This window comes from Pithys albifrons, chromosome 1, assembly GCF_047495875.1.
Source record: "Pithys albifrons albifrons isolate INPA30051 chromosome 1, PitAlb_v1, whole genome shotgun sequence".
Taxonomy (NCBI): Eukaryota; Metazoa; Chordata; class Aves; order Passeriformes; family Thamnophilidae; genus Pithys; species Pithys albifrons.
Window position 1 is genome coordinate 41,478,661 of NC_092458.1, and position 27,683 is coordinate 41,506,343.

A 27,683-nucleotide genomic window follows, 5' to 3' on the forward strand; every position below is an offset into this window, starting at 1 on the left:
CCCTCAATTTTAAATATGAAATTGATATTTTTTAACCAATACATGAAGAAAGGAAACAAGATCAGCTATTAAATGTTGAATAAAGTAAATTTGCATTATTGGAAAATAATGAAAAATCATTGGGGGCAGAAGAGGGCAAAGGAAATGGTACTGAGGAGGTGAACAGCATCTCTGATGGCATTTTGACTATGAGAATATTGTAGGTACAAATGAGCCAAGCTGTACGCACTGTATAGTGTCTGTGACAAATGAAAATCCATGTTTGGCTTATTGTTCAACCACTTTGAGAATCACTGTATCAGCTAGGTACTGAAATAGAAAAAACAAACAAACAAAAAAGAGTAGTAAAATCCACCTTTTCGTCCCTGTCTTCCATAAGCACTAGAGACAGAAAATGTCCCTCTCTTGTCCTTCCACCACTCAGTAGCAGTCATTATGTAGAGGACAGTTGAGATAGTACTGTAAACTGAAAAACTGTGATGAATACTGTAAAAATGAACCGTAGTCCTTTACCTTGGTTGCTTGCCCTTTTCTTTTTTTCAGTGATCTATTTTCTACTGGATAGCTCTCTCTTATAGCTGTTCTACCATGGCTCTATTCACAGTTGACGAAGTGTATCCATTCTTGGAAGTAGCTCTGCTCCGAAAGTAGATGGATTACCTAAATATCAGAGCTGGTAAAGAAACATTGTAATGCCAGTTATGAATGGATTGACACACTCTATCAGAGGTTCACTTAAGCTCAAAGTTTAAATATGTCCAAATTCTAAGTACTACTATATTACTCCTAGTATTAGGAGTAACTCCTAAAATAGAATTTTCCATATTTATTAGGAAAAAGAAATGTTTTTTTTTCTTGTTACTCACAGCATGCTGCAGAGGAAAGTAGAAACAATAAGTTTTTCTTTAACTCCTGAGTACTGCTACAATGTTCTATATTGTGATTTTTCCTGACTCTGGGTTTTGCACTTGATATTTTTTATCATCAGTACTTCAGTGTATTTTTCACTTGTTTGGACCATTATTTGCATGTGAGAGAGCATTCAGAGAGTATGCTTGTTATACCCACCATATCCATTTATAAGATCTAAAAAAACCCCTTTTACCTTGGTGAGGCAAATCAACTATTTAGTTATATTAAAAATTGTCAGGATATCTTATTTTCATGACATTTGGAGGTTTTTTCTTCATTATTTCACAAATAACATAGTCCTGATAGAGTTTCCACATTGGCATTAAGTATCTGGAAAGCAAAATTTCTTTTCGTTAACACTAAGAACTCACCATATTGAAACATCCTTTCTGAAGCATATGCATATTTTGCCCTTAGGATTAAAGTAAATATTCCCTCTTCTTCAAATGAAATTCCAAAGGGAAATTAAACTAAACAAACCATATTTGACTTGTGAAACAAAACAGACTGTATGGCATAAGGATCCTTTGTTTCATTTTTTTTTTCACTTCAAATGAAATACTGCTTAATTTTATGTTGGTCACAAGAGTATCGTCCAATATCAATATGAAAAAGTGAGCCTGAATAATAATTTTTATTATTATATAACCAGGAAAAAACATAACAGGCACCAATACACAAAGTTTATATTAGGATTTGTTCTCAGGGGTACTCTGCTTTTGCTTAACCTTTTACATGACCTGGATTCACTGAAGTGTATTGAGTATTTATGTTTTCTTCGTTGTTGTCTCTTACTCTATAGCAATCTACTTTTATGGTTGCCGTTATGAGCACTCTTTTGAGCATTATTTGATTTATATGCTCTGATTTATTAGCCCTTAAAGTTAAGTTATTGTAAATAAAAGAGGTCATTACACACAAGAAATACCCCGAGGCGGAAATCATACATTATGCAATGGTTCATTTTTGTTTCAGACTAGAAGTAGAGTGGTGTCTTGTTCTCTAGATTTGTCTCCTCAGAATCTATTTTTTTTTTCAGAGCCAATGAGACAAATAATAATATCAAATTATTATTTAGTTTCCATGCAATAACTCAGTGAAGGACTTAGCATGGGACAATCAGTTTTTAATGTAATTCTTTATTGTTGACAATTTAAAAAAAATCTTGCGTGATTCATAAAGAAGTACATTCACGAAGCAAAATTCATGTCAGTACGTTCCATATATTGGTGTTATGGGCAGAATGGGAGCTTCAGGTGCTTTTTTGTTGTTTTTTTTTCCCTTGTGTCTTGTTCCAGACATTTCTACATGGAAACACCAGGGGTTTCATACACTTCTCATCCATTAGACCTGTACCTAAAAACTAAATGATTATTTTTTTTTCACCTTGTCAATGATAGAATTTTTATTCCGGGGATATGCAACCGATTTATTTCACTGGAGTTACAGAACAGGTTGCTTCAAGACCTAACTGCCTCATTTTAGTCTTATCCAAGTCTAATCAACAAGTTATTAGTAACATCAAAATGACACTAACATAGTTCAAATTATATGTTGCCAAAATAGATATGTGCGTGTTTTAAAAATCTATGTTTATAAATACATATATTTATACTTAATAAATGTATATATAAATAATAATTCCTAGTATTAGTTCCTTTCTCTGCTTTCATCCTCACTGTCCTACTTTGCCCATGGTAGGTCCTACAGTTGATGTTTCTGTCTGAGAAGGATCTGTTTGGGGAGCCATCAGCAACTGAAGTCCTTCGCTGGGAGTAGTAGTTGGTTCTGTGTCTTAGTTAGAGCAGCTGGGACCGGCTTATTACTGTGTGGGTGTAGCCAAAACTGTGTACTCTATACCCTCTCTGCCATTTCTAACAGTTAACAATGAATCATTTGCAGCAGCTGCCCAGGTCACATCTGAAATGCTGGGTGTTAGAGAACCCTGAGAGACAAGGTCTTCACACCAATGACTCAGGTGTGATAACTCCCCTCCAGGAAGGCATCAGCACCTTTGCATCCAGTCTGAGGAGTCATGTCTGCTAATGGGCCATCAAGGAGTCCGAAAATATCCCATGATTAACAGAGTAAATCACCCATTGTGGAACGTCCCACCCTGGGAGGAGAGGGCTGGGCATTCCCACCTGAACCAGAGGGTATATAATCTTGGGATCTAGGGACTTCTGTCACCACTCGTGGGATCCAGAAAAGGACCTGAACCTTGACAGGACTGCAACCACCACTCTCAACCAGACTGCAACCATCATCTGCGCCAACAGGTTTTCCTTTCCTTTTACTTTAGACTTGGGGATTATGTGCGGCTCAGCATAGGTGCTAATGGATATTAAACTGTGTTCTGTTTGTGCCCCAGGGTCCTGGGTTAACCATCTGGGTTTTGTGGGTTAAACCAATTTCTCTTTGTATCATTAGATTTATTGCAATATTTTTTATTAAATTGTAACTCTGACTTACAATCTCTTTTGAGTTGAGTTCATTTCTACTATTGGTTTACCTTTAAATCAGCACATTCCAACAGTTTTTTCTTCACAGTAGGATCTATCTCAGGTCATTTTAATGTATCTGCTAATGTCTAACATCTTGTTTTCTTCTTATTGGTTTGCAAGTCCATGATGTATCCAAATGGTCTGTATAGCATGTGCTTTATGGATGTGTATCTTTGTGCTTTTTGTTATCTCAAAAATTTGTTTTACCCATATCCAAAGACTACATTTATTTGATGAGAAGTAATTAACATTAATGCGTGGTGTTTAGGTCTAGATTCTCCAGTATTATCCTGTGCCTGCATTTTCAATGTCTTCGTTGTCATCCTATTCCAGTACTCTGTCATATTGCATTTTATTCAAGTGTCTCAAGTAGTATAAAGTGTGTTAAATCTGTTAATTACCAAAATCGTACAGTGATAAGCATTATACCACATACGGGTATGAAACAATAAAAGAAAAAAAAGTAGGTAATATTCAGTAGTGATTAGACAATTGCTGTTACAAGTTAAAACTCATCTCTAGACAGGCAAAAGCAAGTCCAGACAGGGTTTGGAATCTCATTTGTCAAGTTAGCAAAGCCTGTTGGAAGTAACAACTCGGTATTTACTGTTATACAGTGCTATAATTAACGACACTGGGCATTAGGTTAGCAGTACCTCACTACTAATATTCCAGCCCATTTTCTTTATTTTCTTTGTACAGCTACTGCAACTACTGTCAGTTTATCATCAGTTTGTTAACCATGTGAACATTAAATAGGACTTTTTAATCTTCAGGTAAACCAATATTTCCAACATTAAAAGTTTATATTTTAAAAAATATATTAATTTTATGAGTATAAAAATAATCTTCTGATAATTTACATCTAGTTTTAAACAAAGTGCAGTTATGACTTTCTTCAATTTTACATGCATCAGCAAACTATAAAAGCAATAACAAGGATATGTTAGTTCAAGAAAACTAAGAAATTTCCAGAAGTGAAATTACCTGTTCTATGCGAATTTCAAGATTTCTTTTTTAAATTAGCATCCCTTAAACTTCAGGGTTACTAAATTTCTCCAATCCCTAAAAGTGTTCAAGATCTGTGTTGTGTTCTATGAAGTTAATGGATATAATTTTAAACCAGCAGATTATAAATCAACTTCTTTTTCTTGTATATTGATAACAAAGTTTTTGTTTAACTATTCAAATAGACACTTGAATGACAACAGTCTGATAAGGTTTTATCTTTGTCTGTGTACTTAGAACATCATTTTCTTCAGAGTTAAGCAAGCTGTGAAGTCCTGGGAAACAAAATAAGTATTCAGAATTCAATCTTATAATGGAATCTTGCTGAAGATTTATTTTTAGTATTATTATCTCTGCTTACCATTATAATATTTCAGAGAATGATATATATTATCTGTATTTGGGCAAACACTGATTTTCTTTAAACAGAAGGCTGCTTACCCAGTCTTGAAACAAGTAATTTTAAGAGTTCTGGAACTAATGAATACTCCCCTTGGGACTGATTGGATCTCCATCTGGTAGTACCTATTTCTATACAGAACTATATATGACTTCAGGAACATCCTCAGATGTTCCTTGGAGGATGAGCTTGAACATAATGAACATAATTTAAAACCAACTCATGCAAATTTTCTTTCTCTCTTGCAGGCCAGTAGTCTTGATTAGTCATGAATCAAAAGGCAAATTATGTCAAATTGCTTAGTTGTCAGATTATTCTTACCTCTAATCTAATCCTTTTGTTCTTGTAATTCCTTATATAATGAATCAATTTTTAAGGAAACATTAGAAAATAAAGTAATAACATGAAACTATCATCAAAGTAGCCTTCAGAAATTATTCTTAAAATAAATCTGTTTATGAGCACATACAGTATGAATGTTTGTATGTATCCATAACCTGGTTTTGGGTTTTTTTCTGATTTTGTAATCTTATACCTGAAGGTGACAGAGAGATAACAGTTTTGAATTAATGAAACATGTGAGATGTGAAAGAATAGAAGATCCCACAGTATGGCAATGCATTCTCAATATATGGCATAGAGGATGTCATGTCAAAAATGGGCTGATGAAGAAATTCCACCAGCTACTGAGAATGCTTTAACAACTGATGTTTTTAATGTGGTTTGAATGTACTAAATGTAAAAACTGCATTGTCGTTGCTTCTTCTTCCCAGAATACCCTGCCAGGCCAGGGGACTGGGGGAAGATTGTGACCTCATGTTACCTGAAACCCTTTCCCATTGAATGTAAATCCCCTTACTCCTATTGGCCCAAAGCCAGACTCCCCCCTTGTCCCTTATTGGTGAGTTTGTATCCCTCCAAAGTCCATATAAACTGTACCCCTGAATAAACTTTCTCTTTGTTCCTGTCCTGGCCAGTGGTCCTGTGTGTCCTTTCTCGGGGGCTCTCAGGGACCACATGGTCGGGGTTAGCAGAGAGCACACACTTCTCCTAGGTTAATGGACTAATAATCCAGTACCAGGAGAAGCACCATGTCATTGCAGATTTCCTTCAGCACACAGCATCAACGAGGCTGCAAGAAACCCACACTGACACCACAGAATCATACAGTAAACACAAAGTGTCAAAATTACTCATGTCGAAATGAGAACTGCTACAGAAGACTGTTGAAGTCAATAGTGATGCACTGTTTTTGTTTCTCAAGACAATGAGAAAATCCAAATATCCTTCCGAGTCTGTGGAATTTTTAGTTCTGATGTAAGACAATAATTCAGATTTGTTTTTCTTTTACATTTACTTAACAACCTGAAAGGATAACAGAATAAGATGCATTATTTGATTTTTTTTTATATTTTTCCCCAGTTATGCTTGCTAATTAGCAGTACAAACTCTAAATCTGCATATTTTATCTAATGGACAATATAACAGCACATTTATTTCTGCATTTCAGCATATTTCATTGTACTTTGTGTGTAGGTCATAGAATTTGTTGCTGCTGAAGGAAACAACATACTGTCATCAATCCAATATTTAATTTCAGTATGATTTATGTCATATCTCAGAGAAGCTCAACAAGGAAATTGTGTTTTGTAGTACAAAGGGTACCTGAAAATGTGCAAGTGTGAATATATCTGATTTTGTCAGGGAGCACTTCACTTTTTTTTTTCCAATAAAAACAAAATGCTTCTAAACCTACAATTCAGCCTCAGGGAAGCACATTTATTTTCCCTGTGCACAAAGACTACTTTTATGTGAAAAAATACTCTTCCATTAAGGTCTGTGTGTCCACTCAAACTTGATAGTTCTGAAAGACTCTTATTCTAAGAAAATTAAAAATACACCAAAAAAAGAAAAAATATTTCTTCTTATTGACAAGCAATTTAGTTCAGGGGAGGTTTGGTAAACTAAATGCTGAACTGTCAGATAGGAGCACTGAAGTTCCAATTACTAGAAAATGTGTATTTTTGTGAAAAAACATGGGATTTTTTTTTTTCAAACTATTTCAGACTCGCTGCTTCTAAATTTTTTTTTCCAGCACAATCTCTAGATAAAATTAAATGGTTCAGCCATTGGTTTCTGAAGTTGCTGGAGAGGAAAACTCACAAAAGAATTCTCTTTCAAGGGGATACTTTTTGAATTGAACAGGAAAATTTTGCCTCTAATTTTGTGGTTTCTACTTTTAAGAATATTGATTTGGAATCTAGGTGTCTTTTCAAGAATTAAATGTCATGTTATACACATATTACATTACATAATTATATTTTAATATTATATTATTTCCTGTACATATGCCATATATTAAATATATTTTAATATATGTGCACACATTACTGTCTGTTTAATAGATATCCATGCTAGAAGGCATATGTTTGCTGTGTGATTTGTTTCCTTCTTGCTTCAGTGACTAATAATGTAGATGTGAAAAGAATATTTCCTCCACAGTCAGTGGAAATTGTCATTCTAGGAAGAAGGAGAATTCTGGCAAGAATTTTTAGATAAAGTGGCATAAATTATAGAAGTGCTTATTTCTCTCTAGTAATTTAAAGCAACAGCACAATTACATGTGATCTGATAAGTCCCAGTTTAAGTTTCTACCTTATGAAAACAAATACTGTTCCGTCACTTAATGTCTCCATAAACAGGCACCTCTTTTCACTTTAAACAGTTCTGAGTATGTCACAACTCTTGTAATTGCATACATTTTCTGAAAGTGTTTGGGGGGTTTGTGGGGCTTGTTTTTTTTTGTTGTTGTTGTTGTGTTTTGTTTTTTTTTTTTTTATTCTTAAATACTGTCCAAACAGTCATTGTAATAACTTTCTTTCAAAAGCAATTTCAAATGCATTTTTGGGAAATAAACTGCTTTAAGCCACGTCATTGTTATCTTCAACTAGATCTTGAAATATAAGGCATGTTACATTGTGAGATGCCCTACAAAACCTGGTTCTTATCAAAGGTTGCAGCATATCCTTTGTAGGCATGAGAACACAAAATCCTTTGATCTCATTGTTGTGCAGTGGACCAAGATATATTTCCTACTCTTAAACATTTCTTTCCAGGGAGCCCACTCAGGTGGAGTTGGTGGGCAACATTACATCTTTGGCAACAGTTTTACTGCATTCCTAAGAAAATGTCTTTTGTATCTTTAAGCCCACTGAGATTACAAGTAATATGCAATTTGTGTCAGAGAAAGACTCCAGGAAAAGAGGAAATCTTTTTTTAGTATTTTTCATGTGTTCACTGTTTCCTGTTTCAAGTACACACTTTCACTCTATTAGCCACAGTACTATTATAATAGTGCCCAGTGAAGTATGAGCCAGATGGAACATATTACTCACATCATTTAGTCTCTGTCTTACTGAAAATGACCATATTAAGCAAAACAAAAATGAGTAAGAAAGCCTCCATCAGGGAGAAAAGAAAAAAAAAAACCAAATGACATTCACTTGTTACTTTGATGTCTTTTCCCACTCTGTATTTTATTTGAAAAGAAATTGTAACTAAAGTCAGATAGATTAATGCAGTACCTCAAGAATGCTGACAGTTTCAGAAAAAAAGTCAGTCTTTGCTAAGTGCATGGAAGCTTCTTTACTAAGATGATACTATGAGTGACTCAAGAGTTGTTTGTTTGCTCAGCACATTATATTTTCCTAACTTCAATGGAGACATGAAATATTCAGACTTCCCCAAACATAAAGGCATATAAAGGCAATATAAAAATATGAAAATAGTTATTGGAGTGTAAAAATTGTTTGCTATAACTGTTTTTATTGCAAGACAAAATCACGGTAATGAACATAATGACAGCCACTCAAATTAAACATAAAATGCAAATTTATTTTAAGAAAATACATGGAAAACCCTAGTGTAATCAGGCTTCAAAATTAATGTTACATTCCTTAAAAAAATTTCAGCTTATATTGGTTGTCAGTTGCATTGTGCTATGCAATAGTAACATGTAACTGTTTTGTATGGCTACAGAAAAGCTACTGTATGCATAGTTTTACTCTCATGTCCTGTTTGATTTATGTACTTTTTCTTCCAGAATGTGGAAAACTATACTGAAATGAAGAACAATAGATGAACAAGAATAAAATCCTACTACAAAAATGCTGTATCTAAGCAAAAGTTTCATGGGTAGAGATAATTGTAAACACATGAATAATATTAGCTACACTGCTCAGCCCATAAGCAAACCTTGGATTCTTCCTGAAGTTCAAAATGTTGCAAAACTTAAGTGACTTCCTAAAGTGTCAAAATAAATGTGCAAGATATTTGCAAAAATAATGATATTCAGTATCTTTATGCACATAGAAGGACATATAAAAATGCAAGATGAAAGGATCCAGATATTTACTGATTTTAAATAATCTGTAAGAACTCCAGAAATAGATCTAAATATTATTTTGTCAGTGTAGGCATTATTTTAGTGGTTTGAACATTAAAATAGCTGAAAACAGCAACCAAAACAATTTCTTAAATTACAGGTTAACTACTTGAAGGCAGTTAGATTATAAGAACTTTAAAAAAACCAAAGCAACAAAAAACCAAAACACCAAAAACCCCCAAAACAAAACTAAAACTGAAAATGTATTACCATGTAATTTGGAGATGCATCTTAAAATGGAATATTATGAGGAATTATCTCAAGATGTCTTCATTCATTCTTTTAAGCAGTGGAAACGGTCTTCTGGCCCACATGAAAGATTGCCCTATATAGATCAAATGTTTCTGCTTGGCCCATTTATCCACTATAATAATAAACAACAAATAGTTTACAAAGAAAAGTGCCTTATGTCTCAATGAGTTTTTTCTTAAGCATAATTTTGGAGTTAAAAATGCAAGATGAAACACTAATCTGCTTTTGTTGCTTGTATCCTTTATGTATTATGACAAGTGAATTATTACAGGGTTGGCAGGAGTACAGTATGGGCTATATTATGGTTCTCAGAGGCTATGGAGATTTAGAGGAAGAAGGACATTTCACCTATTAAGAATGTGAGTCTTGTCAGAATGTGCTGCTTGTGTTGTAGAGTGTCTTCTGTGGTGAAGTGCAGAGACCTCAACATTAGAATCTGATTATGATGAATGGAGATATATGGATTTTGAGAAACTTTTCATGGGAGCTGATTTTTATCTGAAGTTACTAAGAGACAAGGGGTTCATAAAGATACTGAGCTAATTTCATTTCAGCAAATTCACCAACACTGAAAAATTTTAGTTTTGGTTTGAAAAAATAAATTTTCTTCATAGACATTACTTACAGACACCAAAAAGGTAAAGCAATTCTCCCAATTTAGGTGTCTACATATCCACTGAAACATTACTTTAGTTTCTTTATGGAAGCTGACACCTTTAACTGGGAGATCTGAAGTAGCTTCACAACAGCGAAATAGCACATAGGGCAGCTGTGATGGGAAAAAGTCCTTAATGTTGTTGTATACATTTCATTTTCTTCCATGCTATACGTATCAGTAGGAAAAGAATTCACATAAAAAAACCGTGAAGCCACTACTTCACTTTCATCCAAACCCCTTATTAAAACATTACTATGATGAGGCTCATAGGAAGCTAATCACTAGGCAGGTGGCAAACTTGAATAACTGTGATTACAGATGCTACCTTGCTTAATATACCCATATTTAATTCAATGAATTCTGAAATTTGTCTCACTAATCTAGTCTGATTGATGTCTTAGAAGCTTTTGGGTGTGACTAACATTTTCTGGAATTTCAATCAAAAGAACAAAAGATCTATCTTGAAAAGAATTCATAATTTTCACATTTTTCTTCTTTCTGATGTTTTATTAGCCCAAGAAAAAATTGACTAACTTACTTTATTGGTATTTAGAAAATCAAACAGAAACAGTGATGTTATAATTTCTTGTTTGTGTCATATATTGCCCTACTTGACATCTCCCATCACTATTTTGTGAAATTGATTGAGCCAATATGGCATAATATATTAAACAGAAAAGTATTTTGGAGTACTGAAAATTATCAGTAGAAATGCCTTTTTCCCCAAACAGTGATTAAGGCATCCTGCATGATATAAAATACTAAAGGAAAATTTTATTTGCCTCTGTTGTGCTGAATTTATAAGAAACAAAAACTCTATAAAAAATAGAAATAAACAGCAATACCAAAAGAAGCATAAAATAACCTGTGACATTTTATCATTTTAAAAAAGCAGATAATCTTATCTAGAGAATTGAATATAAAAATATTTAAATATTTCTGTGGTGGAAATCAAAATATTAAGAATATTAAAATATTTAGATTCAAATTTTTGCTCTGGTTTTTGAAAGGCCTGTATATAGGTAGAAGTGAATACAGCTTGGTTTCAGAATTGTATCCACTTTCCAGACTGTGATAGATATTACAGCCAATACATTACAAGTATCAAAACTGTTTAAAAAACAAAAATATGGAAGGATAATTTTATATATTAAAATTCTAAATGACATTATTTTTTTTCCTTCAATAGCTAAAAAATAGTATTGAAAATGGTAAATTTTACAGAAAATGTATAATATTGCATGATTTTCTACAGATCAGGGATATCAGTCAAGATATAATAAAGTGAGGTTTGACCTTTTCTAATCTTTCTTTTCATTTTATACAGAAATTAAATAATGGATTACTTTCCAATTAAGTAAAAGTATTTTCAAAATAGTCAGAAAGTAATTTTACTCTCATTGTTCTGAAAAAAAAGTTACATACCTCTCCTCCACTTCATAGATTTGACTCTCAGTTTAGTGCTTATTTTGTTTATGAAATGACACCACTCTTTTGCACTTCAGCTTTGAATAACTGCTCTCATTGCAAAATACAATCTAAAAAAAGGGGAAAAAATCCTTTTTTTCAGTGAGTTTAGAATATTACTAACTAGTATTAAAAAGGGTGCTATGAAAATGAAAGAAAAGTAATAAAAGGAGGGATTAATGGTAAAGATATGAGAGAAAAGCATAAGTACAAATGAAAAAAAAAAAAGAAAAAGTCAGTTTAATTGCTAGAAAAAAAGAAAACCAAAAAAAGATCAATTCCATTCACTAGGCCAAAGGCCCAAACCAGTGGAGAACACTTACCTTGATTTTTTTTTTATTCAGAGTGACATAAGTGTGTAGACCTGTAGATCAAAGAAATATAAGGACCAAGACAGAAGAGATTCCAGGCAGCATTTAATGTAGACATGTGGGCTGTAACAAAATGAAGAAGTAAGAATAAATTTAGCAATAAGCAATTAAGAAGTAACTTATGACAGCTCCTCTCTGTAGATATATAAATTACACAATAGACTGCTAAAAAATATAATCTACAAAGCCATTATTTTAGTTGGCAAATTGAGCTGTCAGAATCAAATACCTCAAGAACCCTTTCTGTAAATAGTGAAATAAATTTATCAGGAAAAAAGGGATACAAAGACAAAGTTAAAAGTTCAGCTGTACCAGTTGCATAACTCTTTCTTGTTAATGGAAAATCCCTTAGATTCAAAACCAGAAATGGCTATATCTGTAGACATTTATCCAATTTGTAAACCATTTGAAGTCAATTGTATATTAATGTTTTTAAGAACCATTTTTGTGTAAAAAATGTTAACCAAACTTCCAAGTTGGACTTTTGAAAATTTGAAATCTACATTCTGGAATTAACAACATGAACCCAACAATAATATGAAGTCCTAAATGAAGGAAAGTAAATGTCAATGTTCTAGAAAAATAAAATGCAGTCATCCAAAACAGGACCCACATAAGATTATGAGTAGTTTTCTAGTCATTATACTCATAAAAGAAAAGGAAAGATGTTGACGATCCTCTTCTAAAATTAAGAATGTTAATCCCAGAGTAGACCATCTAGTCAATGCATTTTTTCCCTTTCGTTTTTTTCCACATTTTTTCTTTTTCAGATGGAGAAATACTCAGAATAACAATTAACCCTTAGAAACCAGAGCAGAAAGGAAAACAGTAATTCAGAATTATTTGGGGGGAACACTTCTGTTTTCACATGAAAAGAATGTTTTACCTCTTCTCTGTTTAAAAGACTTATCTTTATCAGGGACCTTAACAGTTTGGGCTCAAATAACATTATTATGGCATACATTGCAGAGAGAATGTCATATACATACTTTGTGCCATTCACTGAAGAAATTATTCTAGCCTCCTAACTACATTAGCCTTTTTAATTCATTAAGTATAGAAACACTGTATCAGGAGATAGACAGAGAATTTGTGAATTTCATTAAGCTTTTTTGTTTTACTCTAATAAGATTGGAAGGGAGAATTGTTGGTTTTCCTTTTTTCAAGTGAAGTAAATCTAATAATGAAGCAACTACAATAAAGAACAATAAAATCATATTTTTTAAACTGTATCTAAATGAAGGACAAAAACAGGGTAAAAATGATAAGTTCTTGATTTTTTTTAAGACATGATCCTTTTGATTCATAACTATTCCCTTCCTAACAAAGGCAAAAGGAGAAAACTCCTAGTAACAGTACTAACACTGACTAGAACCACTTTGTCACATTAAGCCTTATTTATTTTAATGAAAATGGCATTTACCAGAAGCTAGAAAGTCTTTAATCTGATTTGCTTTCCTTTAATGAGTTTTCAGATATAAACTCAAGGAGTATTTGGAAATCCTCAGTATTAACATTTGAAGTTACTACTTTTCTGTACTAACAACTACTTTGGTCCCAACAATGGAAAAGTTAAAAATATTTCTCTAAGCAACTAGTGCAAGAAGCAGATGAGGCTATACTATAGCTAAAAGAGAAGGAATTGTGGATGATATTTCAGGCTGCAGATCAAGGAAATACAAAAAGCAGCAACATGAGACACTTGAGACTTTAGACCATACTTGATAAATTCATTCAGATAAGTGAGGATAAAGTATTGATATATGTAGAGTTTTTGATATAGATGTTACATCAAGTATTGAGTTCACTTTTTTTTTTTTCTGGAAAAAACTGTTTTCTCAGTAGATTTCCGCAAAATTTTCAAAGAGGTGTGAGATGCTATATGGTAGATTCTTAATGAAAGGCTATGAAGCATCTTAATAATTATTCCAGGGTGTTAATTAGAATAAAATATTTAACTTTTATGACACTTCTGTCAGTTTATAATGTTTTGATTTCAGACCAGCATATTTTTTTCCCACTTTAAGCCTGAAATTTCATATTCCTATGCTGAAATTCTAAGAACATCAATAGCATTTCAGTAAGTTAATTAATGGCTTAATTGGCTTTGAGATCACAGGTGAAAATTAATTTGGTCTCTACTGTATTATTTACAATATATTATTATTAAGAAACTACTGTCAGGAACCTGTTCAAGGATGTATGTCAGCTCTTAAGAAATACATAAGAGTGAATTGAGACATAGTAAGTCTGTCAGAGACATAGTAAGTCATGCTGTGAAGTTGTTGTAAGAAAACATTCAAAGCCTTTATGTCTGATGCTTTGCAAGCCCTGTTGGTATGAATTTTCAGAAGCCATTCATTCAATAAATCTTCATATTTTCATAAAGAAAATTAGAGTTAAGATAAAGATATTTCAGGATTTCTATGGAAGTGAACGTCACGCAGGATTAAAAAAGGCAAAAAAATAAACAAAAATCCTCACAACAAACCTTATAGAAATCTAAACATGGCATGTAACAAACATTATTTACAATATTTACTGTCATTACATGCAAATAATTGAGCTCTGCACACTCAGAAAGAATTCTTATAAAAAAGGCAATGAAAAACATTTTATTGAAATAATTTTATATGGGCCAAAAAAGCAATTTTGCACTTAAAAATGTTGGGAAAATATGTAGTTGTGGGATCATGAAATGTTAAGAAAGGTGAGAAATCAGATTTTGCCTCCAAATTGGACTTAGTCTGGTAGCAGGAGGTAATATCAGTTTCAAGAGTGGCTGGAAAAAACCCACAGAAGTGCTTGTACAATGGGTAGCAAACAGATCCTATGAAAAGTTAATTTCACCCATTGACTGATTTGCTGTGCTAAGCTTCTCTTCTATTGGCTTTGGTGTTGTTTTGTTGTTTTTTGGAGTTTTTTTCCAGTACTTTAGATATTAATCATGCTTCAGCACTTGGTGTTGTTAGTTAGAAAAAATATAACTTGGCTAATTTTCTAAGGCCAGTGATTTTTCTGCACCCTTGAAACTCTTCATCAGACTTCCTAATTCACAGAAACCTTTCAAGAAAAAAAATGGGTCTAATATGGAATTGTATCATATAGCTCCTTGCAATTTCACTTGGTGTGGACATGAAAGCTTAAGCAACATTGCTGGATTGATTGAATTTTGCTTTGAAGTGAGAAGTTCATTTGAACCAGAAGCTCAAAGAAAAAGTCGTCAAGTACAAGACCAGGATGAACCAAAACTAGTGAGTAGAAATAATATAAAAGTTCTTCATATCAAACTGTAATGTATGTGGCTCTGTCTAGAACTTATTTTCTTCTCAGTAGCTTATTAAGTATTTTTAATTATTGGCAAACAACCTTAAATTTATGATTACTTTCTGTTGTTTGCTCAGAGGTACTGAAAATATTTTAAGGGAAATTTTTGCAATATTACATCACAGGTAAGGGATCACCTGAAAGTTAGAGCATGTCTAATGCAATTATTAGTCAGATATTTTTAGAGGAAAATATAGATATTGCTAGAGGAAAATATATCATGCACAAAAATGAGGCTGCCACAGCCCCAAGTTCTCAGGTCCAATCAGCAGGAAGACAGATACAGGCACAAGCACACAGAGCACATGTATAACATCACATTGCAACCACAGAGATAATAGGCAGACCCTCAGAGCACTCATATGAGCACCAGCGGCACCGAAAGCCTCGTGCTGCTCCCCTCTCTGACTTATTGATCCCAGCAGGTAAACCCTACTGTGCTCTCACCCTTAGAGGCATAGAGGTTCTCTGACAGGCAAAGTCACCTGGGACTCCCATGCTGATGGAGCTGAGAGTACCTTGACAGAATATTACTTGGTCTCCCCTTCCTGGCACTGTCTCTCTGAGCTCCTCTGTGGCTGTATCATATAACCCAACATGTTGATACAAAAGTGATTCAATCTTCTTTGCAGTATAATAAGTATCTTACAAGTCAATGTGAAAGGTCAGATTTAGGAGAGTGGATTAGGACTCAGTGTTAAATTTTCTTTGGATAAATGCACACATTTTAAAGAGAGTCTTTGGTCTGAGAGGTTCATCTAATGTAATGGAAAATTACTCATATGCTGACATAAAATTCTTCAGGTCTATCCTGTGTTTAGTATCACTTGAAGAGACCAGTATTAAAAAAAAAAAAAAAATAAGAGAGAGAGACTGTATCTGTAATATTAGCATAAATTGTTCTCTCAAAATTCTTTCTTTCTTCTTTATTATGATTAAATAATCTGTTTATACATACCTACTTATATATATATTTAGTTGATTTTTTGTTGAAATAAAGTTTAACAAGGATAAAATCCTTCCTTGAAAGTTATAGTCTATACGATGTCAAAATATTTCACTAAATAGTTTTGACATTCTGATATTAGTTATATTGCAAGAGGAATATAATTTTAAATGAAGAAGCAGATGTATTTTATTAAAGGAGTCTTAATTACAAAGGACTTACATCAGGGGTTCTGCTTTTACTACTCATTAAACTTTGTTGAAGTCAGTTCCTGGAGTTTTGTCCAAACAGTTTCTTAGGAATTACACACACAGAAATGTCTTGTTTCTTAAAACATGCACAAAACAGTGATAAATCATTAACATCAAAAGATGTTAATATAACACATTATCTCCTACTGCATGTCACCTGCAGTTAAATAGATGCCTATCACTGAATTGTTATATTTGAAATCTATTTGCACCTGTTTATATTCTCCACATGAGTATTGCACATTCTTCATGTCTATGAATGGGTAAGATATTAAAGCAATAGGTTATGCCTTTAAAATTCATGGAGTTTGGAGGTTTGCAGTATTTTAATTAAAGCATTTCCCTTGGAGAATGCACAAACTCAGAAGTAAAATTTATTCAAAGTTTGTAAGAAACCTAAAGTTTGAGATTATTTATATCACTCCATTTCCACATTTACACAGCAAACATTTTAATCTATAAAACCAGTGACATCTCTCAGACAAGTTATTTATATAATGGTTATGCCAAAAACTTTCTCATTAATGATAAATTATTCTAATTCTGGTTTTGTTTGGCTTTTGCTTCCAGAACATGAACACTAGTTTGTTTTTGTCTGTCTGATTTTTAGTATTGATAATACATTCTTTCCTCCAGAAAATGCATACATAATAACACACTTATTGGACACATGAAAATGTAGTTATATTTTTTTGTACATATTCATGGTAGATCTCAAATTTCTAGGCAATTATACAGTATCAAATTAAAACAACAAAACAAAACAAAACCATATCCCACAACCAAACAAAAACCCAAAGAGAACACCTCACAAACAACAACAAAAATCAAACAAGGAAAAAGACCTCCCCCAAAAAACTACATCATTATCCATTTTAGTTATTGACCCCTCTGAAAGGAATTATTTCATTTTTTACACCTAACATCTCTAAGGAATTTATCTTTATAATGTGTAACCCCTTCTCTGTTCCATACCTTTTTCTCCAATATCTTTACTTTCTGTCCTGGTTTTGGCTGGGATAGAGTTAGTTTTATTCTTGGTAGCTGGTGCAGTGCTGTGTTTTGGATTTTGTATGAGAATAGTGCTGACAACACAATAACATTTTAGCTGTTGCTAAGTAGTGCTTACCATAAGTCAAGGACTTTTGAGTTTGTCATGTTCTGCCCATGAGCAGGTGCACAAGAAGACAGGAAGGAGCACAATCAAGACAGCTGACTCACACTGACAAAAGAGATATTGCATCCCACAGAACATCATGTCCAGTATGTAAGCTGGGGTGTGCTGTCTGGGAGTCACCAGCCAATGCTCAGGGACTTGCTGGGTGTTGATCTGCGGGTGGTGAGCTGTTGCATTGCATATCACTTGATGGTTTTGGGTTTTATTCCTCTCTCTCCCTCTTTCATTTTTATGATTATTATTAGTGATGATTTAATTATTTTTATATTTTTATTTATTAAGTGGTTTTTATTTCAAAACACGGGTTTTTACTATTTTCTGATTCTCCTCCACATCCCACCAGTGGAGGTGGGGAAGTGAGCAAGCAGCTGTGCTGTACTTAGTTGTCTGCTGGGGTAAAACCACAACACTTACAAAGTCAAATAACCAAGCTAAATATAAAAGATTACTGGCTGCACATTTATTTAGCTTTAAAAGTATGTTTTTCTCTTTCATGCATTAAAAAAAAATTATCTTCTTGAAAATTCCTCTATTTTCTAAATCAAATTGGTCTAATAAAGCTATTGCTTATTTTTGAGAACTTTATCTGGTTTATGTGGTTAGATCAAAAGGACAGCAGTGCTATTATACCATGAAAAGCAACTTTTAGTCTTCCAGTATGAAAGTCAGACATGTATAAACTAGAGAAGTCATATCTAAGAAGCCTAAAAAATCGTAGACATAAAATGATTTAATTACATCTATACATCACCACTTTTTGATGATCTTTCAGTCAGCTTGTTGTTATCATTTACAGGCAGGCAATGGGAAAACAATGACAATATGTTATATTCTGAGGTAGAAAATAAATAAGTAAATTAAAAGATTCATAAGTCCAGTGCATTTCATCGTCTACCAGTCTGTTTTAAACCCCCCCAAATTGTATCAATTTCTGTATCTCAAAGAAAACTCCTGTCTTGGGCCAGTTTTTGGGTTTGGTTTTGGAGATTTTTTGAGACACTAAAATATACTGGAAACCTGATTGGGATAGATTACTGCATAGAGAGGGTAGCTGACTAATTAGGTTCTGAATTGACTTGTCTAAATAACATGAACTACGAGAAATTCAATGTTACAAGGAAGAATTCGTGTCATAAAAAATGCAGATTGCTCAATCTATATTTTCTACAGATGCTCTTACCCAAATGCCTGACTCAAGTGCATCTCCAAAACCAGTCAAAATATTATACCATTTTGTGAAAATCAGACACATTTGGGGAACAGGTGCTCAATTAAAAGTCTCTCTCTTTGTTAAAATATCATTGCAACATAGTTAGCTAAGGTTGGCACAAGTCACAAGGGAGAACTCAGATTTCCACGTGAAAGCAACTCTGAAATAACTGTCTAAAATTAGCACCTTCTAACAATCCAATTAAAAAACTTGGAAGTTGTAATCATGACATTAGATTTAAGGAATGTTAGGCTGAAAAAGTATAGATTTTAAAAGTTAAATCCAATGTATTAAAGAATTTAATTATTCTAAGTGGTCAAAATCTCAAAAGAGAGGAAAAAAAACATGTTTTTTAAATCCATTGTTGGACAGAATGTAAAGCCTGTCTGCCAAAAGAGATTGTTTAGCCTGGAGAAAAGGAGACAGGGGAAGCCTTATTCCTCTCTATAATTACCTGGAAGGAGTTTGTAGGAAGGTGTGGACTGGTCTTTTCACCCAGGTAACAAGTGGCAGGACAAGAGAACATAGCCTAAAGTTGCACCAGGAGAGGTTCAGTTTGGATATTAAGAAAAAAATTCTTCACTAAATGGGTAGTCAAGCATTGACCAGGCTGCCCAGGAAAGGGGTAGTGTCACTGTCCTTAAAAGACTTGTAGCTGTGATGTTTAGGGGCATGATTTATGGGTGGACTTGGCAGTGGTTAGTAGTTGGACTAGATGAACTTAATGGTCTCTTCCAACTTAAATGATTCTATGATTCTGTGAAGATGAAATTATGTTGCATCTACTGAGAAACAACAAAATAAATTGTGCTCTATCAAGAAATGCAAGAAGGTTTTTTTGTTGTTGTTGTTTTTGTTTTTTAATAGGAGCTTGATACATTGCAGTCATGGTTGTTTTCTGACAATGCCACAAGTAGGCAATGCATTGTCAAATGAAGTTGAGCATTGTCTTCCTTAACCATAATAGTGTTAAATTCCTTCTGAATAATACATGGGCCTATAGTATCTAGAGATAAAACTAAAAATCAACCTGTGGTTGTGGTTTAACCCAGAAGGCACCTAAACACCACACAGATATTTGCTCACTTCCCTCCCCTAATGGGCTGGGAGAGAGAATTGCATCAAAAGTAAAATTTGTAATTTGAGATAAAGTCAGTTTAGTAGGAAAGGAAAAAAAACCATAGTAATAATAATAGAATTAGAATATAAAATTTGGCTGATTGTTGAGGAATGCATTGCTTAGTGCAAGTAGCTCAGTGTGCAGTTGCAGCGTGAGCTGCAGATTGATCTTTGTTTGTCCGGAGCATGAGACAAGAGGCCAGGAGGTGGCACTGACACTTTTTGCAGTGGGCATAAACAAAGGGCACAGAGACTTGTGGCATCAGCCAGGTGACTGGACAGTCAGAGACACAGCAGGAGCTGATGACTCCAGAGGAAGACTCCAGACTTTCATGGGCTTAGACTATAACGGTATAAAAGCCTGGGGATTCCTTTGTTTAGGGTTCCTCCTCAAAGGCAGCAGCTCTATCTGTTACTCTGTTGTTGCATCATGATTAAATTATTTTAAGAACCCAGACCTCCGAGACTCTTCTATGGGAAACTTGGGGTCAAGCTGATAAGGAAAGCTGGTCTGACTGTGTGAGAGCAGTGTGTGTAGGGAGTTAAGGTGAGGCACGTGTAGACTCACTGAAGACATCCACTACAAAAGGACTTCGGTCCCAGCTCAAGTGGTGCAGGTGTGACTGCCGTAACAACTTCTGTATGGTCAGAGAGGGAAATTTCCCTAACAGTTATGTACAATTCAATTGCTCATCACCTGCTGACTGATGCCCAGCCACTTCCTGAACAACATCATCTGGCCGGCCTTGCCCTCAGTTTATATACTGAGCATGATGTATATGGTATGGAATATCCCTTTGGCCAGTTTGGGTCATTTGTCCTGTGTGTGTCCCCTTCCAACTTCTTGTGCACATCTTTTCCTTCCAGCCTACTCACTAGCCAGGACAGTATGAGAGGCTGAAGTAGCAATGATTTAAGGGAGCCTTGCCTAGCAACTGCTAATCATCAGTGTGTTTTCATTATTGTCATCCTTAATCCAAAACACATAACTTTCCCAATTACTGTGAAGAAAATTAATTCTATCCCAGCTGAAACGAGGACAATAATCTATTTCATCTCTTTAGTAAAACAAATATTTGATGTTTCAAGGATCTTTCATCATTAATAGTACTAGATACTATAAAGCTATTGCTTTCCTTAATGGATACCTATCAAAAATAATATCAAATATATGATATAAATATGACCCTTCAAATGACACACTTTATATACTACCCAAAACCAGACTTGTATTCAATGGCTGTAGCCATCCATTATCCCTGTTAGAGATGAAATCTCTCAGACTTGAACATCATCTTGAATTCCCTTTCACCTGCACCCCACTCATAAGATCAGTTTCCAGTCTAGCATTTTATGTTTCCTTACACCATAATCTATTGTGCTCATTTACAATGGGATAGAGTTGATTTTCTTCATAGTAGCTAGTATGGGGCTATGTTGTGGATTTGTGACCAAAGCAGTTTTGATAACAGTGATGTTTTAACTATTGCTGAGCAGTGCTTACACAGAGTCAAGGTCTTTTCTGCTTCTTACAGTCAGTGCATAGCTGGGAGTGCACAAGAATTTTGGAGGGGATACAAATGGAACAGCTGGCCCCAAATAATCAAAGCAATTTGCCATAGCTTATGATATGACCAGCAATAAAAGCTGGGGGAAGAAGAAGAAAGAGGGGGACATTTTCAGTTACAGTGTTCATCTTCTCAAGTAATGATTACTTGTGACAGAGCCCAGCTTCCCTGGAGATGGCTGACTGCCCTTGGGAAATGGTGAATTAATTTCTGGTTTTGTTTTACTTGCACTTACAGCTTTTGCCTTTTGTTATTGTTATAAAATTTTCTACTATCTCAAATTATGAAATTTCTTGCTTTTACTTTTACAATTCTCTCCCTCATCCCACTGTGGGACAATGAGTTGTGTGGGGATCAGCTGTCTACCAGGGTTAAACCATAACAGCTGTATTCCCCACTCTGCTTCACAGTACTCTATGAGACATCCTGAAAATTTACAGACTCCATGCTGTCAAGTACTTCCACTTCTCTGGATTTACTAGTGAATGATTTTGGAAAGGACAGGACTGCTACTGCTAGCCAGGTACCAAGTTACTTGGTGATATCTGTTCTCTTCCTGTGCTGAAGAGCCAAGGAGAGGCAGCACCTTTCAAAAATTTTATGAGGAGGTTTGACATTTTCACATCAGGAGATCTTGTCCAGGTTGGGAAGCAATGAATGACATCACTGCATTTCCAAAAGTGGAGAAAAAATGTTATCAAGGGCTGGTGGCAAATTATAACTAATGGTAGTGATTTGAATAGACCCATTTATTATTTCGATCACCTACAAAATTATTTTAATACCAGGCTCTGGGACCTTGACCCACAGATGACTCCAGTGGAAGTGAAATAATCATGTTAATTTATTTTTGTCTTAGCTCATGTCCTAAGTACACATTTTAAATTACAATCAGCTAGATGAGTCAGTTATGTAAAAGTTAATTGATTTCTTACAATATTTAATCAAAATCCATCTAGAGCTAAAAATGCAAGCTAACACCTAGAGATCGTGCCTTAAATTACAGCAAATCCAATATGTATCAGATCAACATCTGAAGATTCCCTGGAAGCATTTTGCTTCTAATCTGCATATCTTCCTCTTTTTCCTTTTTATTTTCCCCTTCAAAATGAGGATAATTTACACTAAGAATAATTGATGTGGACAACATGTAATGCCAAATGCATGAAGGTTTTCTAGACCTGCCAGTAAACTGCTAGTATTACAAACTGATTTTCCTTCTGTCTTTCACGTCTTGAAGTGAGATGTTACCTGAAGATTGTCCATGCAGGAAGACTTGTGTATTCTTTCATTCCCAAGTGTCTAGGGAAACAAAAAGAGTATGAAAAGCCATATGCTGAAAGAAATATAGTCACATATGTTTGATACTGACATCCTTGGAGGGAACTTGTGTAAAAGATTTTCAGAAACTGATGTAGTCATAGCTATCAGATACATTAATCTGCTAATTAGGAAATCTGTAGAGTTTTTCCATCCAAGGCAGTTTTCATTGGTAAAATCTGTTAGAATACAATATTTCTTCAAATACATCAAGATCATTATTAAACCCAGAAATATATCTACAAGAAATTGTCTTTGTACTTGGAGAACCAGGAGTTCTAGGCTACTTCCTATAAGGCTGAGTAACTCTTTCTGACCCTAATGCCATAAATCGCATCCTGTAAATCTTGGTACAATTTTTATGATTAACATATGGGAGAATGAGGTTGAATCCCTAAACTGTAAAGCTGATGCAGAACTACTGAGAAGTGCTGAAAGTTTGAGATTATGTGTAAGGAAATGTGGGAGAAAGCTTAACATATGAGGACTGGAAAGAGCATTTAAGAAAATGGACCTACGAGGTCGGCAATGCTGAGGAGCAACCCAGGCCAGACCAGCTACATATATGAGAGACTTTTGTTGTTGAAGTTTAAAAGTTATGTGTTTTACTGTATGGTTCTTGGTTTGGAAAGTTTTATTGTACAATTGTCCCACTGCTTGGCTGTCACCCCTCACCTTTATGCCCCTTATAGCTTTGTTCCTAGTTAGTTGCCATGTCGCTGAGGTGCACGGGCCATTTCCCAGGCCAGGGAAGCCCCACCTGGGTATCGTCCCTGCCTTGAGCTGCTGTTGCTGCTGCCACTTCCATGCGGGAGCATCAGGCACCCACTGGGGGGTCTCCTGGGGGATCCAGGGCAACATTATCCTTACCCAATCCTGTCCAAGCTCCAGAACGTTCCCTCAGAACCCTATAAATACTCATGTTGTCCCTCAATAAACTTCTTCATTTGTGCCTTTGTTTCATCCAGTGCAGAGTGTGTGTTGGGTCATTTTTCCCTTGGTCAACGGCTCGTCAAATAAATACATACTCCATTTGAAGTACCTCTGTCCACACAGAGATAGGAATCACTGTCCTGAAAGAAATGGTTCATTGCAAAACTTGCAGCTGACTAAGGCCTCACAGTGATTGCTATTTGTCCCTCAGCCTGTATCCCCAAAGAATTCCTGTTTCTCATATGTTTTAACAACACACAACCAAACAGTCACATATTAGATAAAACTAGAAAGCATAAGTATAGAGCAGTTTTTTTGTCCATTCTTCACATTTCTGCAGTATCCTGGTACTTCAGAACTGGTGTGTTCAAAAGTATTTGTCTACAAAGGAAAATAAACTGTGAGATTTCTAAAAGGATTTTAGTGGGGGATATTTCAAGCTTCTTATTTGGAATAAAAATAAATTTTTCAATCACACTATTTCATAAGAAATCAATTATTTTTGATTTAGGGAGGGGGAACATGCGAAAATTACTGATAGAAACATAAAAACATTGTAAGGATAAGAAAGGAAACTCAGCTCCTAGTGCAGTACATACTTAAAAGGTGGTCTGCTGTAGGGAGGATATAATGATAACAGAATGCAAATGTTTCTTCTGTCTTTTTTTTTTTGCTCACTGAATATAATGTCTACTTTTCTTTCTTTGTCCATGAGTTTACATAAAAATACTTTTTTCTCTCTTTTTTTTCTTTCAGCTGCTTTCTGCAATTTTATTGCATTAATAAATATATATTTTATATATATAGGCATTTGTATGTATGTATATAGTCACATATAGTTGAAAAATTTTAAAAACCTTTATTTTTCTGGCAAATTTAAAACCTTAGCAGTAAGCCAAAAGTCCCTAATAGTAGAATCATAAACCTTAACACTTACTTGTATTTTACTTACCCAAAAGTTGTTATACAATCTCTGCTGAACAACTAGAATCATAAACCAGAATAAAATTCTTCCTAATGTAAAGCTGTATCCTACAAAATCTTACTCCTTAATTTGAGATCTCAACTGCTTTTGAAATCACAATGTAATTATTCATCTAGAAGAGTGAGAAGAGCCTGAAGTCTATTCCTGTGAAAACATGGTGCTTAGTGTTGCACACAAAATGAAATAAATGTTTATCTCTAAGTACTAACTGAAAATCTCCAATTAAATTTGACACAGTTGCATTAATTCATATGAGAGAACAGTTATGATATTTATAAATTAGAATCTATAAGAAAAATTATAAGTATTTATTTACTTTGTAATTTTTAATTTATAAAACTGGAGAAATATTTATAGCATATATAACAAAAAGATGTAACTACCTGTGCTAGTTCATATGGCTGGAAAAGTGTCACAATAAATGATATTGAAGAGACAAGAAGGTACAGTACATTTCTAAACTGATATGCAGAATTTGGATTTCAAAGATAAAGACAGATATGTGAACTTAGGCAGGCATACATAAGGAATATGTGATGGAATTCAAACCAAGATTGTTATCTAAGATATTAGGAGTGAATGATTTTTGGTGGGTTTTTTTGTTGCTTATTCACTGAATTCAGACCACAGGTTTTGGGTGTTATTTTCACGTAGTTAAGGTGAGATGAGCTAAACTCCATCTCTGGTAGAAGATCACAGAATGGTCGAGGTTGGAAGTGACATCTGGAGACCACTTGGTCCAAGACCCTGCTCAAGTAAAGCCACCCAGAGCTTGTTGCCCAGGTCATGGCCTTACAGATTTTGAAGGTCTCCAAGGATGGAGATTCGAAAACCTTCCTGGTCAACCTGTTCCAGTGCTTAGTCACACTCACAATAAAATAAAATTGTGACATTTGGGCAGAAACTCTTGCATTTCAGCTTGTCCCCATTGTCCACCTCTTGTACTGCCACTAAGCACCATTGAAAAAAGTCCTGTCCCTTCAAGAATATATATATCTGTGTATATATAGAGATATAATGTTATGTGATCCCTCCCTGAGGCTTCTCTTCTCAAGATGAACAATACCAGTTCTCAAAGCCATTTCTCATAGGAATATTTGTGGTCCTTACCTGAGTACTATCCAGCTGCTCCAAAACAAAACTGTCATAAAGAGTATAAATAAAATTATTCACTTTCCTCTCCAAGATCCATGGGTTGATTTTGAATTTCTTTTCAAGAAAGTGTGCCTTGCTAGACATAGCTTTCATTCCTAGCCCTCTCCTGGGAAACTCAAGATGCATATAATTGTGCTCAAGTTGAGAAGACTCTTGACTTTGTAGCTTGTAAGACAAATGCTTGCTTGTTCTGACCAGTTTTCATTTTACTAGATTTTTTTGTTTAATAAAAAAAGGGAAAAAATATTGCTAACAATCAAGAAAACCTGATTACATTTTGGTTTTAGTACTGGGCACAGGAAGAATAGTATGTATCTTTGGTGTCCTTGTAGGATTTTCCTAAGCCATATCTACACTGGAACATTGAGCTACGTGTTAGGTCAGGAAGTCAAATCTTAATGTGCCCTTTAATGAAAACTCAAGACAAAACATCACATCTGTCTCAGGCTGGCCTAGTTTTTTACCAACCCTGGACTGCCTCCTCCCTCCCCCCAGAGTCTTCCCGGCAAGGAGAAAAAAAAACTGAAAAGAAAAGGACTTAAAAGAAACTGAATTGAATTAAAAAGAAATTATATTTTCTAACATTTGCAAGTACATATGCAATTTGTACACACTATGTGGACCTCCACCCCAGGGGGAAAAGGGAAAAGGGAAAAAAAGAGGACTGGTCAACCAGAAATAGGGAAAAAAACAAAACTAAAATCAAACAAATGAAACAGATAAATACAATTAAAGACCTCGGGAAAGGAGAACAAGCATGAAATAATCTCACCATGTCCCGGGATAGCAAAACCAACAGAAACAGAGCAGACCCTCCAGGCTTCTCCTGCTTCCCTCAGCCTTGCCGGAACCAGGAGGACAAAACTCCTTCCTATCTCCCCTCCTCCTCTGTTATGTGGAAAACAAGTGTGGAATACTCTGTAATGTTCACTTCCTTAGTTACACTGCTTACTGAGGAAGCCATGGATCAAACCCATTACAACATCACATTAAGTACAATATTTAAAGTAGACAATACTCATGCACAACCTTGTTATTAGCCCACTTATGCCCCTTCAACATTTTTTATGTACCTTACTTTCCTGGTTTGTGTTGCAATTTTGACCCAGCTGGAAACATTCAAAGTCCCGCAGCATCACTACCAACACTGACCACAAGACTCACACCTGAACTTCCCAAAGAACTAGTTGAGAAAACAATTCTTTGGGAAGGTAGCAGGAAAAAAGGTTAATAGCAAGAGGTTGCATCACTACAGAATTTGTATGAAAACACAAAATAAGATCAGTATTACATTTCAAAATGCTGACTATGTTGCTCGGCATTACTTACTCCTAAACACTACAGAGCATATCACATAAATTTGACTACCACCTTGGATATGCATCACTGTATATCTGGTCCATTTATTCACAAGATCGTTCAGATGTTTTATGTCATTATCTGTCATCAAGCCAGCCCAGACTCCCACACTAAAAGCCCTGTCTTCTCTCAGGAATGTCTACTGGCCATGCACAGAAACTTAAAGCTAAAGGGAGCCAATTAAATATACTTTGAAACCCCAGAAAGCATTTTTGTTCAGACAATAACTAGGTGGAACAAAGGAGAATGTACACAGAAAATTTCAATTAAGAATCAAACAAGTGTCTTTGTTTTTGTCCTAAAAGGTACAGAGGGAA

General features: G+C 34.6%; 1 long non-coding RNA gene across 1 annotated transcript; it reads right to left on the reverse strand.

Moving 5' to 3' along the window:
- Positions 1–282: 282 nt before the first annotated feature.
- Positions 283–26,854, reverse strand: LOC139679105 (uncharacterized). The gene is made up of 4 exons (XR_011699140.1): positions 26,780–26,854; positions 22,866–22,916; positions 11,969–12,079; positions 283–673 (listed from the first exon to the last, which is right to left on the reverse strand). It is a non-coding gene; the product is annotated as an uncharacterized lncRNA (long non-coding RNA).
- Between the last annotated feature and the right edge of the window lie 829 nt (positions 26,855–27,683).